The sequence below is a fragment of the Phocoena phocoena genome, chromosome 1, assembly GCF_963924675.1.
Source record: "Phocoena phocoena chromosome 1, mPhoPho1.1, whole genome shotgun sequence".
Classification (NCBI taxonomy): domain Eukaryota; kingdom Metazoa; phylum Chordata; class Mammalia; order Artiodactyla; family Phocoenidae; genus Phocoena; species Phocoena phocoena.
In genome coordinates, this window is record NC_089219.1 from 125,694,209 (window position 1) to 125,715,352 (window position 21,144).

A 21,144-nucleotide genomic window follows, 5' to 3' on the forward strand; every position below is an offset into this window, starting at 1 on the left:
TCTGACTGGTCAAGTTTTGGTTAATGGACGAACTGTTCAAGGATCCAAACTCTTTTTTCCAAAATTGGGACCTCCCCTCTTCTCATCTTTTCCAACTTCCCTAGGGCAAATCTTATAGCTCACTCCCCCACGAAGCTTTTTTGACATCTCCCATGCCTCAGGGTTTTGTTCTAGCTCTTATAAATACGGGTTTAATCTCTATTCTCTTATACTTATCCAAATGTTTTTTCCTAATTGTTGGCTTTTTGATGGGATGCCTATTAGATATCCACGTGGAGACGTGGAGTGGACAGGTGGATGCTCTGAGTTCAGGGGATAGGTCTGGGCTGGCAAGATACATTCCAAAGAGAGGAAGTGGGTGACTAAATGGACGAGGTACGATTACCACTCACTCCTTGAAGTGTTCTTCTTATTTGGCTTCTGTGACGCCATTCTATTTTCCAGTCTCTCTTGGATTGTCCCAGTTTTCCTGACAGACTCCTCTTCCCCACCAGCACCATTAATGGTATTCCTTGGGGTCTTTTATTCTGTATTTAATCACATTCTTCTCCTTCTTCCTGTCTTTAACCATCATTCTGCACCATCACACAATACTCTGACAGTCTATTTATCTGTCTCTTATCAACTGTGGGCTCCTTCTGTCTCTATATGCACCTAGCAGAGCACCTGACTATAGTGGGTATTTAATGAATATCTGAGGGATGAGTGAAAGTATTTATTCTCTTGTCCTACAAAAACAAGTAAAACCCAATCATGCCGGCCATTGCAGGAAAGGGTCATGGCGATTAAGAACAGGAGAGTATCAGGGCTTCCCTGGTGGCGCAGTGGTTGAGAGTCCGCCTGCCGATGCAGGGGACACGGGTTCGTGCCCCGGTCTGGGAAGATCCCACATGCCTCGGAGCGGCTGGGCCCGTGAGCCATGGCCGCTGAGCCTGCGCGTCCGGAGCCTGTGCTCCGCAACGGGAGAGGCCACAACAGTGAGAGGCCCATATACCGCAAAAAAAAAAGAACAGGAGAGTATCTTCCCATGAGATATTATTATAAATGATGATAGGGTAATCAGGCTAGTTCCCAAGACCTCTGTTACTCAAAGTAGTACAATAATTATACTATTTCAACTGCATCACATGCTGTGCATAACATGGTTACCATGAGAAAATCTACTTAGAAGTCTAAGCCACCAACTAAGAAACCTTTGCTATATAATTTTTCCCTAATTAGTAGTCTCTCCACCGTTGCTCCTGTTCCTGGTATTTTATTTTAACTACATTACTATTTCTTTGATTCAGGCTTTTATCACTAATCCACATAAAGGCATGGATCAAATGTAGAAGACAATCAGATGTGAGACACCAGGACAGAAAGCACGAGGCTTGATGCTCAAATGCACACACCCCCAAAACCTGAACAGATCCAGTGAGGAGGGAGAAATGCATGGGAAGAAGGGCATTTGCTGAATGCATGCATTTGCAGCATGAGGAGGCATTTGCTGAAAATAGACCCTTATCTAGGTCCTCTCTAAACCTAGAGAAAGAGCAGAGATGGCCAAAGTGGGTGTTGGAGACATAGATAACAAATGACGATGATAAATTTTGGGGGAGCCATCAGCATGTTTCTGATGGTATAGAATCAGCTATTTGATGGTGTTTTAGAACTCCTTGAAGAAAGCCACCCAACTAAAAACAGAATTACCATATGACCCAGCAATCCCACTACTGGGCATATACCCAGAGAAAACCATAATTCAAAAAGACACATGCACCCCAACGTTCATTGCAGCACTGTTTACAATAGCCAGGTCATGGAAGCAACCTAAATGTCCATCAACAGATGAATGGATAAAGAAGATGTGGTACATATATATAATGGAATATTACACAGCCATAAAAGGGAATGAAATTGGGTCATTTGTACAGACGTGGATGGATCTAGAGACTGTCATACAGAGTGAAGTAAGTCAGAAAGAAAAAGATAAATATCATATATTAACGCATATATGTGGAACCTAGAAAAATGCTACAGATGAACCGGTTTGCAGGGCAGAAATAGAGACACGGATGTAGAGAACAAACGTATTGACACCAAGGGGGGAAAGTGGTGGGGGTGGTGGTGATGTGATGAATTGGGAGATTGGGATTGACATATGTACACTAATATGTATAAAATGGATAACTAATAAGAACCTGATGTATAAAACAAATAAAATTCTAAAATTAAAAAAAAAAAAGGAAAGCCACCCAAAAGTCATTTAACATTTTTTAGCTTCTTAGCTAAATTAGCAGTACTCTTCTTAGCTATACTCAGAAAACTGAGTCAAGGGAGAAAGCTGTTCTCTCTTGGGGAAATCTCACTTACTTTTGCTGTGAAGCCATGAGAAATTCTCAGATCAACTGTTCCCTCTGGGTGTCATGTGTCTTCTAGAAAAACGAGCTCTTTTTCAGAGTGCTTCCTGGACCAGCTCCTGGGTGGCCTCAGATACACAGTAAGCGTGTTGACTCTTCTTCAGAGTATTCATATAGCACGTGTGTGTGTGTGTGAGTGTGCAGGGGGTGGTGGGTGGAGTACTCCCCCGCTCCCATTGCCAAAAATAAGAGGAACAGGAAAAATCTGCTTCTACATTTGAAAGGTGAGTATTAAACTTTATGCCAATGTCCATCCTTAATAACCTAGGGCAGTTTCTGTCCGGATTCTCTCTGTACAATACCACAGTCAATAGAGACCATCCTATACCAGGTTCAGAAATTGCACTGCTTGACAGAGGGCTTTCCTTTCTCCCAGCTCTCAGAAGGGATTACAGATCTGTTGCCTGTCAGATGCAAGAAGGAGGACAGTGGTCCCTTCCGACCTCAGACTGATGGTCCAGGGGTTGATCTGACCTGGGAAAAACAAGGCAGTTAAGATGCTGAGGGTTAAAAGGCCCATCACATGCAACTTGATTGGAAGAGGGGATACACAGACGGGCTGAGGATGCATTCAGGCTGGCTAGTAGTCATATCCAAATATTTGAAGGGTCATTGTATAGAAGAGCAAGAATAGAGTTATTAGTATTGCTCCAAAGGCTGAGCAGAGGGACAGTTGTCACCTCCGTGGCAGTTGCAGAAGACAGATGTTGACACAGTATGAGAAATCACTCTATCAGGATTGCTGCCAGTATTCAAGCGGGCTTCCTGAGGAAGTGGCAAGCTCCCGTCACCAGGTGGGTTTAAACAGAGCTGGGACAAGCACCTGCAGGGTGGTTGGTGGGACTGTCCTGGCAGAGGAGGGTCTTTAGGCTTTTAAGCTCCTTCCCTTTGTTTTGTTTTCCTTAACCTTTTCCTTCGGGTACTTTGGAGATAGTTGCTGTCTTCTACCTTGTGGGAACTAGAATGCAGCCAGGTGAAGCATCCTATATGCTTTGAGCTCTGATGTTCAAAATTGCTTTGCAAGCTCAGAGCACTACAACTAGGGGATGCTCTTCTGAGCCTTATTATGTTGTTTTGAAAAGTATTATTTCTGGAGGATTGTATACTCTCCTCCAAGGACGTGGTACTTTCCAGTTGTCCTGAAGGTAGCCTTTGGTGACAAGGTTTTGTTAGCTCCTTGTGCCTCCTCTTTCCTGGGTGCCCCTTTTCTGTGTGCCCAGCACACTGTTCTGTCAGAGGAAGTGAGTGGGACAAATGGTTGGCAAGTGGGAGGCAAGGAAGCAAGGCCTGTTGGAAAAAAAAAACAAAACAAAATGTTTTTCTAGTCTGTCTAGATTTTAACGTGTGATCCACTGTGGAGGAAACTGAGACTATTCTTAGCAGTCTCCTGCATCCCCTGTGTTTTCAATGGGGAGTGAACTGTGAACCGTGCGCCTGCCCTGTGGCGCTCAGTGTTCTTCCTGGAAGCCTGTGCCGGGGCAGTTTGAGCAGCTACTTGCGTGCCAACAACGGGACCCACCTCTCCCATACACTGATTGTTCTCCTCTGGGTTCGGGTTAGTCTGATCACCTGCCCCATGCTGTTTATCAGTGTTTAGCAGTGAGAGTCATGGTTCCTTTGAACAGTTTTGAAGCTTCGCCATAATAGGGCATTTTGCCCACTCTCTCTTCCCTCCAGCCCTGGGAAGGGAGGAGAGTCCTATCCCCTATTTGGGCCCTTCAAATAGTGAGGGTCAAGAAAGGCTGTTCAAAGAGATACATAGATAGTCTATGGGAATAGACTATCCCATAGACTATAGTCTCTATAGAGATAGTCTCTATTCCCACATCGCTTGAATGCCTTTCAGTTGGCCAGCCCACCCTGTGCTGTGTATATACCTAACTGAGGCCAATGAATGGACAAATTTATCCAGTTGTCACGTCTACCTCATCCTGACTGCAGTATAGAGCTGTTTCCCTCCAGTCTGCTGCTTCGGGTTCCAACCCTATTCTAGCAGACGTAGGAATGTTTGAGTCCCTAGTGGAGCCCTTAAGAAAGGTGGTTGAGGTGTCCTCTCCAGTTACAACCACTGCCAGTGCAAGTGCTTTCCCCTGTTACTTCTCTCTCTCTCTCTCTCTCTCTCTCTCTCTCACACGCACACAGACACCCGAACACACTCACACATAAAGCAGGCTGTACCCTCACTCAGCATCTTCCAGCCTTTCTTTCCCTCTTGCCCAGTCTCATCTTGTTTCTAGAGAATGATGACATTGACAAGGAAGACCACCAACTTCACATAGCCTGATTTTAAAGAACTAGGGCTTTAAACATGCCTGAATGAACTGCTGGTTTGATATATATCTTTAGCATTTAGGGAGACAGGTTCTGGGGTGATGGCATGAAGACTTGGGTTTGGGTAAAATGCAAAAGACATTTGGGAATGAAAACATTTGTCGGTGAAGATCTGAAGCCTACTTTCTGGAAAGGAGGCTTGTAGGTGAGAAATGACTTTTCTAATAAGAAGTTTTATTTCAGACCAGGAAGTGGTACAACCTTACACCCACGGCAGCCAGGCCCAGAGTTACTAATAATTCTCTAACTCTTACCTCTGGAAATTTTTCTATTATTTATTTATTATTATTTTTTTCTCTTTGTTTTTTCCCTAGCTTTCAATCTGTCCTGAAACAACCCCAAAGAAGCTTTCAAAAGTTTTATTCATTTACACGATGACAACAGTAATATTTATTGATCACTTGCTTGCTATATGACAGGGCGTGTACCAAATACTTTACAACATTACCTCATTGAATTCTCATGATACACACGTGGGTAGATACAATTATTATCTCCAAATTACAGATTGAAAAAAAAAGAGGTCTGGAGAGTTAAGTGACTTTCCTGAGGTCACACTCCTAGTTAGTTGCAGAGTGGAATTAGAAATATTGATCTTCTAAATTTTAGGCCAATGCTCCTTCTATTACATTTTGGCTGTTCTCATTCTTTCTAGGTAAGAGGAGATGATGGCAGTCTTGAACATTTTTCTAACTCAAGAGCATACTATGGAAAGTTGCTCTAACCCTGAATTCTTCAATGGCAAAGGAGAGATTTCAAAACAACAGGGGTTTTCATAAGAAAAATGACTTTTGAGACTACTGAATTCATTTATTCAACAAATACTTATTGAAAACCTATTATGTGAAAGGCATTATTCGAGGAGCTGGAGATACAGTGGAGAAAAAAAGAAACAATAGATAATTCCCTTCCCTCTTAAAGCTTATATTCTACTGGGTAAACGATTTAAAAATTGTTAAGTGTTATACAGGAAATAAAATGAGCCAGTGGGGTATAAAGGGACTAGGAGACAGTAAGTTTTTTTTTTGTTGTTTGTAGAAATTGATAAGTTGATTTACATGGAAATACAAAGGACCTATAATAGTCAAAGCCATTTGGAAAAAGAACAAAGTTTAAGGGCTTAACATTACCAGATTTCAAGACTTACTATAAAGTTGCAGTAATCAAGACAGTGTGGTTTTAGAGAAGCTGCTGGATTTTGGCCTCAGCCATCACTGCATGGGGGTGAATTGACTGAGAAGGGGAACAATATTTGCCTGCAGCTTTATGATTTGCAAAAGACTTTCAGATATATTATCTCATTTGCTTTTACAACAATCCTTGAGAGGTAGTAAAAATATAATCTCCATTTTACAAATAAGGTAATTAAGCCTCTGAGAGTGTAGATTTGTTTCTATCCACACAGCTAGTAAATGGAAAGGCTGTGTGGGAAACTCGGGCTTCTAGATGCAGTCGGTCTGTTGCCTATTTCCCTCGCAAATTGCCCCACTGAAGCCAGAAGGAATCCTGCACGCAAGCACTGTCCCCATTGCTGAATACAGTCACACATGTTTGACTGTTCTCCACTGCAGCTCTATTTCAGGTTAATTTACCTCATACTTACAACTTTGTCACTCACACAGCTTAACAGCTATTTCAGATGTCTATTCCTGTTAAAGGATGCACTGTCCCTATTTTTGGAAGCTGGATGACGCAGAACAAAGGTAATGCGATAGGGAACATTTTGCCCCTCTTAAATCACTGACTCAAATCATCACCAGGTTACGAGGGATCCAAATAGGTACTGTCTAATGATGCCCATAAAGATGCCAGTACACAATTATATTCCTCTTTGATGTTTCAATAGTATTTACGTAGAATCATAAACACCATTTTCCTGAAAAATAGTTTTAGATATTTTACAGACATTATCTCCACTATTTTTTGCAATAACACTGAAAAGCTCAGGGAGATTAATCCCCCTAAACATCTAGAAAGTGCCTGTTTGAATATTTGAATGCAAGTCTGTAAAGCCAAAAGCCATGATCTTTCCACCATGACACTGTTTATTAGAGGGAAGAAATCCAATTCTTGTGTTCTTGTCCCTTTGACATTTAGTGTGCCCTTCCCACTCCCCTGCACTAGCCAGCGATAGTGATGGGAAGCAGGCACAATCCCATGCAATTGGTTAATTTAGTAAAGAATTTATTATGTGGAAGCTTCATAGAATTTTGTTCTTAGACTTTTTTCTAGATCATGCCCTCAGCAAGGATCTTTGATCTTCTGCAGGCATGACACCCATTCATTATTTTATTTATATGACCTTCTCAACATTCCTCCTCACACATACTATGTGAACAACTTTGCTATTCAATGTAAGTGAAATAAAGTAAAATTTTACCAAGTATCCTCATTAGAGATTTTTGTAAATGTCCTAAGAATATGCAAAATCAGTGATCTATTGACTTTAGATTTATGTCTGTAACACTGTCTGCTGACAGCCTTTCCAAAGAAGACAGGAGGTAACGCAAACTCTGTGGAAATTTGGTTAACAAAACTAACCCAGGGCAACATTAAACCTATGTTCAACAAGGAAGATCTAAGTCTTTATATTTTTACTGAAAACTGGTTTGGAATGTAGACAACAAAATTTAAGTATGAGTTATTATTAAACATAAACCTGCTTTGGGATTTTGCTTGCTTTCATCCTCACATAATGGGATGAAATCACCTGAGTTACACTGGGTAGCGACTAACCCTAAACCTCTCAGCCAGGCTGGGATTAGGACGTCAGGCTTTGGTAGTAAGAGCTAGATGGCGCTATACTGTAACTGTCAGCTGCCCAATTGTTAACAGTTTGATGAAAGAGGGTCCTGGAATACGAGGTTCAGCTCTGTGTTGCTTACATTTTCTTGAAGTGCAATATAATACAACATAAAGTGGAGAGCTTTCTTTTTCTTTATCTTCTTTTTCTCTTCTTTTTCTTTTTCTTTCTCGCTCACCCTCTCTCTTGCTTTCTTTCTGATACAGCCACGTGTGTACGTCTGCACACACACACAAAACCTTGTTGAAGTTTTTCCTAGAATAAACAGTTGGGAATCACTAGTCCTGGGTGTCTGAAGGTTTCCAGGGTGACATACACATCTTCTACCCTATCTCCCAGATTCAGCAGTTGTTTTTCTAACAGAGTGCTAAAGTTTTTATAGGTCATATGTAAGATAAGCTCAGAGCCTGCTACATGAATGACTTGCAATCTGGCAGGAAGGACAATGGTATTTCGGAATTAGAAGGAGACATTGGAAGTTTTTTCAGTTCAACATCCCACCAGGGAATAGTTGGAGTTCATTTTTTTATTAAAAAAATTTTTGTTTTTACTCCCAGATATTTGAGTCTATTTGCAAAGGTTAAGGAAGACCATGAAAAAGTTTCTGGCATGGGAAGGCTGGAGTTGGTTCCCATGACTGTGTGTTCTTATATGACAGTGAATGATGTGGTGAAACTGAAGGTCTAGGAGATTAACAAAATGACACCTTCCAAGTGTGTACTGCTAAGTCACATGGCATCCTATAGGGGCAGCTGAGCCATTCAACAGCCTTAGCTGTAACATTGAGACAATGAGATGTTTTGCTTCCCACAACCCCTCTTTATCCCTCTCTCCACAGCTTTCCAGCTGTCATAAATGTCATAAATACCTTGTCTACACTGGATACAAGAAGAACAGACTATACAGAGCATAGGGAAGAGAAAGACAATGATGGAATAGATGATGTATACATGCCAGAGGGCCTCTGGGAAATTTTCCCTTCCCCCACTTTTCCCTCTTCAGCCTGCCTGAGGTTCACGCACACCATTCTCCAAGATGAGATTTATTTCTGAATTGAGACCATTTTTACTCCAGAGGAACTTGCAAAAATGCAAATGTCTTTGGCCAGGTAGTATGGCCAAGATTCCTGAAAACAATTTAAAAGGAAGTGAGAAAAAAATAAGCTGTTAGATGGCTGAGGATAGAACCCTAAAAAACAGATGGGGGTCTAGGTAACTTTTGGTTGAAGAAGTAGTGGCTATAATGTGTAGGTGAAGACTGGCTCTGGGAGTAGGTGTCTGAATGAGGTACTTTGGGGGTCCTGGGCAACAGGGAGTTAGCTTAAGGGCAGACCATCTGTAGGAGGAGTGAGATGTGTGGGGAGGTGAGGGGGGAAGAATGTCAGAAACTCACTTTACTTGGGTTCAACTTCTCTTGAGACTTTGTCTTGATACCTGAGATTCTAGTTTCATCATAAACTGAAATTTAATTTTTTAATACTTAGTCCATTCCCTGTAGCATTGCTGGTGATTGCTGATTTAACATTCTTTCTTTATCCTCCAACTCTTACTTTCTAACAGACTCTATTTTGTTAGTATATACAACCTCTTCTGGAGAGCTGTGTGTCTGGAGAAGGCTGGTCCCAGGGCCAGTTTGGGGGTTTGTACTGACTTTCTAAGCCAATCAATGTGGTTCTATCCTCTTAGAAGTCTTTGGTTCTGACATAGACAAATAACACATCTGGCCACTGAAACATGAGGAAAAGTCTGCTAGGACCTACTTGGAAATGTTAACTTGCTTTTAAAATGATATATAGAGGAGATGGTTTCTTCTTCCTCTGTTTTTAATGTCTGGATGACGTCACATGAGAACTACCCTGAGGACAAAATGAACCACCAAAAATGGCAGAACAGAGAACTTGGATCCTCAGTGCTCTTGTTGAGCTATTAAATCAACTGACCTTGCAGTCACCCTATCTCTAGAATTCTTGCTTTGTGGCATATGAACTTTCTTATTGTTTAATCCTTTCAGAGTTTTTTTTTTTAAAGTTTATTGTGATAAATTTACATGCATAAAAATACATCTTTCTTTTTATGTAGGGTTCTATGATTTTTGACAAATGCATTAGAATTGCTTACTTGCTATGCATTGTTAAAGCATCCTTACCGATTAATTCACTTGATTCAGAAAATATTTATTGTGCATTAACTTTACCAGCCAGGTTCTGAGAAGAATATAAAATGAGACATTACATGACCCTTTGTTTCAAGGAAGTGCTCATTCATTTCATATGAAATATTCAAATGAAGGATGATTCTATGGTAGCATTGCTTTGAAAAGTGAACCTGTCAGAATCTTTAGTTTCATTCATTCATTCAGTTCACTCCTTCAATAAACATTTGTGGCATGCCTATCACATCTCTGTTCTTGTAGATATATAGACAGATAAAACCTACCCTTCCCTCAAAGGGAGTCAGAAATGTAAATTAAAACTTAAAATACAATGAAATATCTCCTACTCGGTCTTCCAAAAAACTTTTTATGAGCACATCAGTTATGGCATATATAGATTTCTGCTTTGAAATATAGTTAATCTGTGCAGACCTTTTCTGTTCTTCTAGTTTATAGACCCTTGATGGAGTTAATAATCCATGTCTGATGCATCCTGTATCCCCAGAATAACTAGCATGTTATCTTGTCTATAGTAATTGCTCGAAATAAGTATTTGCTCTCATTCTCATCTTCACTTAGCTAAGAGTTTTTGTTTATATCCTCAACCTCAATCCCATCTTTAACCTATCCAGCCTTTATATTTATATCAATTTATTTTTCCTACAGACTGAGAAAACAAATAAATTTGTAGTTAGTCCATTGGTCCTCCAAGGGAAGAGTTATAGGATAGTGGTAGAATCCGAAGTGAAATGGAAAAAGATTGAGTGTTGAGTAGAACTGGAAATTAAGGAAGTTAGTGATAAACAAGAATTTGGGATGAAAGGAAGGAGAGATATAGGAAGGTCACTTAACTAATTTAGCAGGAAGTTTTAGATCAAAGTTTACTGATGTAGGGAACAATTAGGCATATCTGTAGGGTGAGGTAAAGGATCCTGAGAAAGGAGATTCACCTCCTAACTGAAGAAGTCAGGTTGGCAGGAGGGATTAGCGTCAGAGAATGGGGACTCCTTTATCTTTGGTTTAGGTGGGAATGAAGAAAAATGGACATAGGAACAGAGAAACATGGAAATAGACATAAGTACTGATTACCCGGCCCATTCAAGGTCACATATCTTGTCTGTTCTTCCTTTATAGTATACGTGACCAGAGCTTTTCTATACTCCTGAAGTGGGGCTAAAGCCCAATGATGAAGCAAAAGACTCTAAGTGCCCAGCATTCTAAATTCAAGGGTCTGCCAGATCCTTCCCTAGGTATCAGTTCAAATCCCAGCTCTCCTACCACCTCTGTTTCCGCCTTTGGCAATATAAGAGGGCCAGAGGACTGAAAGTGGAGGAGGGTCACTTGGGGTTCACGGTGCTTAGAGAGAGGCTCTGTGCTTCCCATCCATGGGAGGTGCTTCCCTTCCTGAAGTAGAGGTAAATGAAAAAAATCGTTCAAGAATTGTAAAGATTTGTGGTTTCAGCATGAAAGGAAGTTATTGGTATTTCATTTCTCAGCTGGTTTCTGCTTAGCCAGCTGACTCTCTGACCTGCCCTGTACCACCTGAATAGGGAAAAGAGAAGTGAGAAAAATAGAATGTGGGACAGTCTTTCTGAGAAGGGTGCCAAGATACCCCCATCAATGCCCAGTTCCCACGATGTATGGAGATGTGTCCTATAACTGCCCATAAGAGATGATTGTGGCAGATGGAAGAGACTGAGGAAACTAAACATGCTGATAGGCTAGCTTTGGGGTTGAAGTTGAGGCAAAGCTGGACACACATCAGAGGGCTGTGGAATAAAACTGGAGGTCAGACTGTTAAGGGGGCCAAGTCTCATAGGGGATCTCTAATGCTTAGGAGATCTGCACAGAAGCAAAACCTGCGGGGCCCATTGCAGCTCTCGTGTGTCATGGTGCAGACTGACAACAATGAGCTGGAGCAGCTAACCCACAAGTGGGCTAAGGAAAATGTTTGGCACAACCACTGGAGCCAAAGACAGCTCTAGCCAGCACTGAGGTGTGTGAGGGGAGGAGATGAGCTTTGAATTGAATTTGGCATAAAAAGATTTATAAACAGAAAGGACTAAAGCTTAAATGCTAAACTGAAGCTGTTCTGATAGGCACAGAATTTGGGAAGTTAAAAAATTAAGCCATGATGCTGTTAAGGGACCCACTACTCAGTTAGATAGGAGAGTTCAACAAAAGTTTCATGTTTACAACCCCAGTGAATTGACACTGCAACCACCCAGTTACAAAAATGAGACTTGGATTTAAAGCCCATAGACTGTAATGTCGGCTCTTAGAGAGCAAGCACCATGTTTATATTAATACTTCCTCTATAATCCCTTAGAGAATTTAGATCACTCTTGAACGCCTAATCAAGGCTACATATCTATTGAACCATGAATTAACTGATCAACTTGGTTTTTCCCACAGGTTGGTGGAATAAATTTTACCTCTGCAGGTTTATGTGGAACAGCAGAGACCCTGACCCCTGTTAGGAAATTAGTGGATATCATAAAAATATACACAAGGGACACCATAGAAATGTGCAGAAGTTCGGTCACATTCAAGGTCAACCCTTAACCTCTCTGTTCTCAGAGCCTCTCTGCAGACCTCCATCTGTCCCTCGTCACAGAGTCCAGTCCATTTCCTATTACCAAATAAGGCCTTTTTGGAAATTAAACTCCCATTTTGGTGATATGGTTTCATTCATTTATTCAACAATTATTTTTGAGTTCCTCCTATGCATCAGGCACTCTTCCAGTTAATCAATAGTGAGCAAAGCACTCCTGCTGTCATGGTCTAGTGGGAGGGACACTGATCTAATAAAAGAAGCACATAAACAAGTGTATAAACACAAGTGAGTCAAGCGTTGTGGAGGAAAGGAGCCTGACTCTGGGAGAGCATATGTCAGAGAAGTGATACCTGGCCTGGGCTCAGGGGAAATCTTGGGCTGAGAGCTGATGATGGATAGGAGATAACTGGTAAAGAGCAGCTTGGATGAAATTTGTGGTAGCATTGTTTCTGACACAGGGAATCCCATGTGCAAATATCCTTCAATGGGAGGGAATATGGCATCTTTGAGGAGCTTATCATGTAGTTCAGGAATAAAATCATAAGCTAAATAACTCTTGCTTGGTTTGACTCTGGGAAAATGACCTGTCCTTTAATCTCTCCCTCCCTATTTTCTCAAATACAAATTGGAAAGTGGTTTTTACTCATCTCCTTGCTGAAAGCTTCTCACTAGCATCCCATGACAAGTTAAAGGCCCTGAACAATATCAGAGAAAGCATACAATTAACCTAAGCTGGGCACAGGTTTGGGGGCAAAGGGCCCAGGAAGAACAGAGGAGGAACATCGTCCCTGGCCAGGTCATTCCTGTTAATGGGCTAAACAAGCATGGGACTCCAACATTCATTGACAGTATCTTTCCCAGGAGTTTGAGGGACGTGTCCTGAAGCACATTCTTCCAGAAAGTACTGCTAAGATGGCCTCTTGATCCTAGTTCCTGGGAAGAATTGAGCACTAAAGAGCTAAGAAGGCACAACCTTATAAGGAGAGGAAACAAGGGATCTAGTTCCTGATTAAAGCAAAGCCAAGTTTTCTTCATTAGGTACTCAGTGAGGAGAAGGGAAATCAATAGAGGAGCTATAGTTGTTGCCTTCCCGTCAAACCATCCCAAACTGATGCATCACAGTCATGCCCTGTGGAGTCAGGCCTTTGAGTATGCTGTCTCTGGAGTGCGTAGCTGATTTCTGTGCCAAGAAGAGAATGGAATTTTCCCAACAGAAATACGTTGACTAAGGGTAATGGTGGTTTTACTGTAAAACAGAAGTTCATAGAAAGCTTTAAAAGCACCATTTACAAGACTGAAATTAAGGCTTGTGGGTTCAACCTTTGTAGGACCCTGCATCGCTCTCACTGCTGCAGTCCCTGTAGGTGCTGTGCTTTTAGGCTTTCCTCCCTTGAGCTCTCCCTCCTTTCCCTTGTGTTTATCTCACAGGGAGGCATTGTTTCTGGAAACAGACAGATCTTCAGGCAAATCCTGGGGAGTCTTTGACCACCCAGCACCTCAGTTTCTTTGTGAGGTGAGATAATCGGATAACCCACCTCATAGGGCTGAGGGCAGACTTAACTAGTTAATATCTCTAAAGTACTTAGTGTCTGGCAGTCAAATCTCAAATGGAAGCTCCATGACTACAGGCATTTTTGTGCATTTTTGTTCACTGTTGCCTCCTCAGCACCTAGAACAGTGCCAGGTACAAAGTAGGTACCCAATAAATATCTTCAAGTGAACGAATGGCACATTTTTCTCAGTAAGTTTGTCTATAGTTATATCCACCCTTTAAAGTCCCTTGAGAAGAAAAATATCTTCTCTTCTACTTGTGACTTTGTAAAATACCTAAGGCAGATCTTGGCTCCCTGCATCCACTTTTGCCCTCCTTCAAGCATAAATCTGTTCTTCCCTAAAACCTTTAGATGTTTCCCCTGTTCTTAATATAAAGTTCAATATCCTTAAGGTGGTTTACATACACATCATGTTTTCGCCGTTGCTTTCACAGTGCAGTTTTCGCTGACTCTCTAAACTAGGTTAGATAGCCCTTTTCTAAGTTTCCATAACATTCCATATGCCCCTTTCATATCATTTAGCATATAGGAAAGTTTGTCATACTGGTATTCCTACCTGATTGAAGAGCACACCAGGGCCAGAATTCTGCTTGTCTTGTTCAGCATGGTGTCCCTGAAGCCTAGCCAAATGTGCAACACTCTACAGGTGCTCACAAATATATTTGTAAAGAAATGTCAAATGAAGAACATGTAAAGAACAAAGGCTTTGGTGTCGGGCATACTGGGTTCTGATTTTACCTTCACCATCTGCCAGTCCTGTGATCTTGGCCAAGATACTTACCTTTATAGAGTCTTAATTTTTACCTATGTAAAATGGAGATAGTACAGCCAATCTCACAGGTTCCTTTTTTAAAAAAGGTTAAATGGATACAGTATGTAAAATATCTCAAACAGTACCTGGCTCATAATATATGCTTAATCAAATTAATTATAATTGTTATAATTATTATCATTAATAACATAAGCCTGGCCTTGAAGATAAGCTAATCTACCCATTCAAAACAAGTAATAGTCAACAAATAATTAAGAATACCTTTTTTTATTAGACTCCTTAATTAATCTCTGACATCAAGGTGAGATACATATATTTTTGGCTTAAGGATGGAAAAATCAGCTGATGAGTAGTTATTCCCTTTACCAACACAAGTGACCACTTTATTTTCAATCTTGTTATAGCATTTGGGGCTGGTTTCTCTTCTTACATCTGGTTCACATATTTTATAGTTAATATATGATTCAGGTGAGCAGAAGAAGATAGAGCGTTTATGGGCTATGCACTGTGTTAGACCCTTCATATACATTATATCATGTACTAATTACTAGCAAATAAATGGAGAAACCATGTGGTGGTTAAGAGCATGTCCTTTAGAGTCAAAGATATTTAGGTTGAAATCCCAACCCAGTTAAGTAACTGGGCCACCATGGTGAAGCTTGAAGGATAGGGCCTGGCATATAAATATCCCATAAATGGTTATTATGATTATATTATAAAATCATAATTATAAAAAATTATATTGTAAAATTGGTAGACATTTGCAAGGCTAATGAATAATTTTTTTTTTTGAGAAGAATTACCTGAGTCTTCACAGAAAGATCTTAAGTTAAGCAGACACAGCAAACTATTCCAGGAAAGTTCTCATCACTTTGTCACTGGAATATTGATTGTCACGGTCACTTGTTAAATAGATATGTTTCTTGGGAGAGCCTGAGCAGGCAACTGTAGTGTGAAACTATGACAGGTTTCATTTTATGGTAATTTGAATGGTCCCTGTAAAGGTGAAGTTGTCCAGGTAGACCCCTGTCCTGGGAGAAGGGACACAAAATGGATTCTGATGGTCACATGGGAAACAGGCAGGAAATAGAGAATAATTCAGTAGAGTTCTTGAAATGTGGTTCTAGTTGTTGTATTGCTGGAATACGGCAACTACTTTACTACTTTTTAAAGGAGTCTGTACTTGGGAAACTTGATTGTATTGATTGCACTTTCTTTGGTTGTATCTTCTAGTAACTTAGCCAAGAGATGCTCTATTGACTTATTGTGCTAAGACAAAGTAGGAGAGATGAGAACCAAATGCTATGATTATTACAAGAAGCAAGGGGTGCAGGCAGTGGTCCAAGAAGAAGGTATAATCTCTCCAGGTAAATAAAGGGGTTTTCTAGGCTCTTGGGTGGAGAAGACTCCTCAGTTCATTCCTTGTGCTATATTTTGTTGCAAAAGGAACTGATTGCTTTTCTCTTCTGTACTTAAGAGAAAATGGGGGAAAAGAGAAAAAATACAGGGGAAAATTATGAAGAGAAACCATGCTGATATGGGAGAAGTGGTAGCTGGAGGCAGGAAAAATGCTCCAATATAGCCATTCCCAAGTGGGTTTGCAGAGAGAAAGCCTTAGAAAGACCTATAGCTCCAAGTTCCTTGCTAACCGCCCTCTTCCTTAAGTATAGATGGTCTTAAACTATCCGTGCTATTTCCTTTCATAATGAGGCTTTAGTCTTTGCCTAGTGCTATTTTCATGCTAGGTGTTCGGTATAAGGTAGATGAATAAAAGCAAAGCATGTCTGGCACCCCCGTGATCAGAAATGTCTTTCTTTTTTAAATTAATTTAATTTATTTTTTATACAGAGAGTTCTTATTACTCATCCATTTTATACACTTCAGTGTATACATGTCAATCCCAATCACCCAATTCATCACACACCTCCGCCACCCCCACTGGCTTTCCCCCCTTGGTGTCCATACATTTGTTCTCTACATCTGTGTATCAACTTCTGCCCTGCAAACCAGTTCATCTGTACCATTTTTCTAGGTTCCACATATAAGCATTAATATACAATGTTTGTTTTTCTCTTTCTGACTTACTTCACTCTGTATGACAGTCTCTAGATCCATCCACGTCTCAACAAATGACCCAATTTCATTCCTTTTTAGGGCTGAGTAATATTCCATCGTATATATGTACCACATCATCTTTATCAATTCGTCTGTTGATAGGCATTTAGGTTGCTTCCATGACCTGGCTATTGTAAATAGTGCTGCAATGAACATTGGGGTGCATGTGTCTTTTTGAATTATGGTTTTCTCTGGGTATACACCCAAGAGTGGGATTGCTGGGTCATATGTATGGTAATTATATTTTTAGATTTTTAAGGAACCTCCATACTGTTCTCCATAGTGGCTGTATCAGTTTACATTCCCACCAACAGTACAAGAGGGTTCCCTTTTCTCCACACCCTCTCCAGCATTTGTTGTTTGTACATTTTCTGATGAAGCCCATTCTAACTGGTGTGAAGTAATACCACATTGTAGTTTTGATTTGCATTTCTCTAATAATAAGTGATGTTGAACAACTCTTCATGTACTCCTTGGTGATCTGTATGTCTTCTTTGGAGAAATGTCTATTTAGGTCTCCTGCCCATTTTTGGATTGGGTTGTTTGCTTTTTAAATATTGAACTGCGTGAGCTGTTTATATATTTTGGAGATTAATCCTTCGTCCGTTGATTTTTTGCAAATATTTCCCCCATTCTGAGGGTTGTCTTTTCGTCTTGCTTATGGTTTCCTTTGCTGTGCAAAGGCTTTGAAGTTTCATTATGGCCCATTTGTTAATTTTTGTTTTTATTTCCATTACTCTAGGAGGTGAATCAAAAAAGATCTTGCTGTGATTTATGTCAAAGAGTGTTCTTCCTGTGTTTTCCTCTAAGAGTTTTATAGTGTCCAGTCTTACATTTAGGTCTCTAATCCATTTTAAGTTTATTTTTGTGTATGGTTTTAGGGAGTGTTCTAATTTCATTCTTTTACATGTAGCTGTCCAGTTTTCCCAGCAGCACTTATTGAGAGACTGTCTTTTCTCCATTGTATATCCTTGCCTCCTTTGTCATAGATTAGTTGACCATAGGTGCGTGGGTTTATCTCTGGAATTTATATCTTATTCCATTGATCTATGTTTCTGTTTTTGTGCCAGTACCACATTGTCTTGATTACTGTAGCTGTGTAGCAGAGTTTGAAGTCAGAGAGTCTGATTCTTCAGGCTCCATTATATTCCCTCAGTACTGTTTTGGCTATTTGGGTCTTTTGTGTCTCCATACAAATTTTAAGATTTTTTGTTCTAGTTCTGTAAAAAATGCCATTGGTAATTTGATAGGGATTGCACTGAATCTGTAGATTGCTTTGGGTAGTATAGTCATTTTCACAATATTGATTCTTCCAATTCAAGAACATGGTATATCTCTCCATCTGCTGGTATCATCTTTAAAATATAGAAGGCTATCTTTTTTGGTGAGTTCCAGTGTCTTCCTGCTGATGATTGTCCAGCAGCTAGTTGTGATTCTGTTGTTCTCACAAGTGGGAATGAGAGCATGTCTTTCTACTCCACTATCTTGGTTTAGGGCCCCCAGAGTATGTCTTGACATGGGCTGTGCTGATGCATCACAACCCAAAGTCTATTTTTATTGATCAGCTTTTAGAAAGCATGAAAGATGAGCAAACATTCTAAATTGGATCGTAGGCACTCAATATTTAATCAGCTTTTGGTTATTACTAGCAGCCTGATATTAATCTGAAGAATTCTTCTTTTAGAGAGGCGTGATTCAAATAAATTTTCCCTTCATGAATGAAGGTGAGTAAATGAATCTGTTGTGGGAAGTTCTCAGCATTGAGTGGCCTCTGCTGTCACCATATATGCCAGTGGTCACTGTAGTTTTAAGGTATTACGATTTTTAAATTTTATTTTATACGTGTGTGACTAAGGTACTACTGCCACATGATGTGATGACTAACACCTTACACTGATGGGAACATTTCTTTATTGGACCTGTTTTTGGACTTTTTTCCCCATCGAGTCCTTTATGATAAGTAAAATTGAACCATTTTACAGATAAAGAAAACCAAGTCTCAGCAATCTTAAGTAACTTTCTTTGCACTACGATATCTGTGGAATTTGATAGGGAAGATATGAAATAGGTTGGTGTAGCTCTGCTTCAGTGAATGGCAACTTTGTTGAAGGTCTGTATGTTTCTACAATGTTTACCATTAAGTAATATAACATATATACACAGCGCAAGGACACTGGCTAATTCCACACAATACCAATGTGACAGAAAGGTAGAAAAGTCAACCTGCAGCAGAGTTTGGTTCATAAAATGCCAAGAATATCGTATTCTTTTGGCCTTTAAAATTAATTGTATTCACCAGGTTTTTTTGACATCATATAGCAACCTGTGATGAAGGAAGAAAATGTTGACTATAACTGAAGAATAAGAAATAACCTAAGTGGTTTTCTTGGGAGAAAATATAGAAGGGAGTGTAGTGGATGTTGCAGTATACCACCTAGGTTAACCCCTCACTGCCCTTTAGGACTGAAGCCCTTGTTTCACAGGCTACTGAGAGTATCAGTAGCCAACCAACCTCAGTTGGGGCTATCTTTGGGATCTGTCTTCAGCAAACAATCCCTTCCTCAGGTCAGCCAGCATCTAGAGCCTCGTAGACATAGGGGAATAAAGACGACCTCTAGCCCCAGTTTAGGGCAGCTCTGAAAGGCCATCCAGCTCTAGAACTCTTGTAGGATTGGCTGAGACCTTTGTTGTTACTGCAACATGGTTCTCTGCCCATCTTTGCTTCCTACAACCCCTCAGAAGTGTTGAGAACACTCCCCAGTAAAGTTGTTGCCAGCAAATCTCAGAGTCCCCTTTCCAGGAAACTTGACTTGAGATGTAAGGGAAGGGAATAATGGTCGATAACATTTACTGAGCACTTAATATGTGTCAGACCCTTTTCTGGGTGTTTTACACTTATCCTCACTAAACCAGGTTAGTAGATACTGTTATTATGCCCATTTTAGAGCTGAGGAAATTGTGGTGCAGTAAGATTAAGAAATTTGTCCAGAGTTGCAGTGAGTGGAATTGTCAGGATTCAAAACTCAAGCAACCTGAGGAGCAGTAGAGAATAAGCATATTCAGCAAAGAGGGAGGTGAAAGGAGAAAGCAGTCAGGGGAGTAAGGTGAGACTAGAAACGGTGTAGCATAAAGATGGCAGACAAAGGGGAAGTGCAATGGGGAAGGGGTGGTGAGAGAGCTAGGGGCTGCAGGGAGTCTAAGAAGGATTGAGGAAATGCCTTTATGCTTCTCCAACTGTGACATCAACAATGTCAAGATTATTAAACTTTTTTTTTCAAAAGTTATATCTTCCTTTCACTAAAATCTTGAGCTAGAATTTTTCTCTAAGACTCAGAAATAAATGCATTAAAATTCTGAAATCTGATAAAATCAAATCCTGGTGAAGGTGTGAAAGGACAAGAACATGGGACTGCTTCCTGGTACCACCACTGTGGAAACGACTTGGCTTTACCTTGTAAAGCTGAACATTCTCATTGTCTATGACCCAGCAACTCTACTCCAAGACATACACCCCAGAGAAGATTCTGCATATATTCCCTAGGAAATATGTTAAAGATTGTTAAGAGTAGCACTGTTGTAAAAGCAAAGAATTGGGGACAATGACCATATCCATTAATTAGAGAATGGCCAAATAAATTGCAGTATACTTCTCTACTGGAGTGATATACATCAGTGAAACATGAATGAACTGCAGTGATACACACATCATGTATGAATCATTACACGCATAATTCTGGGTGAAATAAGTGAATTGCAAAATAAAAATAGTAATACTTACAAAGCACTTACTCTGTGTAGGGCACTGTTTTAATTTCTTTAGATACATTAATTCATTAACTCCACCAAGACCCTAAGAGGTAGATATCACTATTATCACCCCTACTTTATTGAAGTGGAAACCAAATCCCATAGAATTTAAGTAAATTGCCTAGGTCCCTCAGATACTAAGTGGCAGAGCTAGAATTTGTACACAAGCAACTTAACACCCGAGACTATACCCTTATCAAAGTAATCTTCTGCTTTGTCATGCGGTATGATACAAGTTTTAAATAAAGTTTAAAAATAAGCAAACCAAATATGTGTGTGTGTGAATGTGTATATATACACACATATTTATCACACACTGTATATATAGTGTACATATATGTACGTACATATAGATTTTGTATGTATATAATATATGTATATGCCAAGGAATGATGAACTCCCAGTTCAAGATGTTGTTACCTCTCTCTTGGGAAGACAGTGGAATGGGTCAAGGAAGGAGAGTATAGATAGATACCATGGTGTTTGTGTAACAGGGAAGAGCCAATTTTGACGCCATGTTGGATCTGTTTCTTTGAATTTAGCCTTTGCTTTTCATTGCTTTTTCTAGTATAATCACACATAATGGCCTGCCTCAGGGAACCCTACCCACCTGTAAATGGCTTCAATAAAGAAGAAATTAACACATCCCTTCC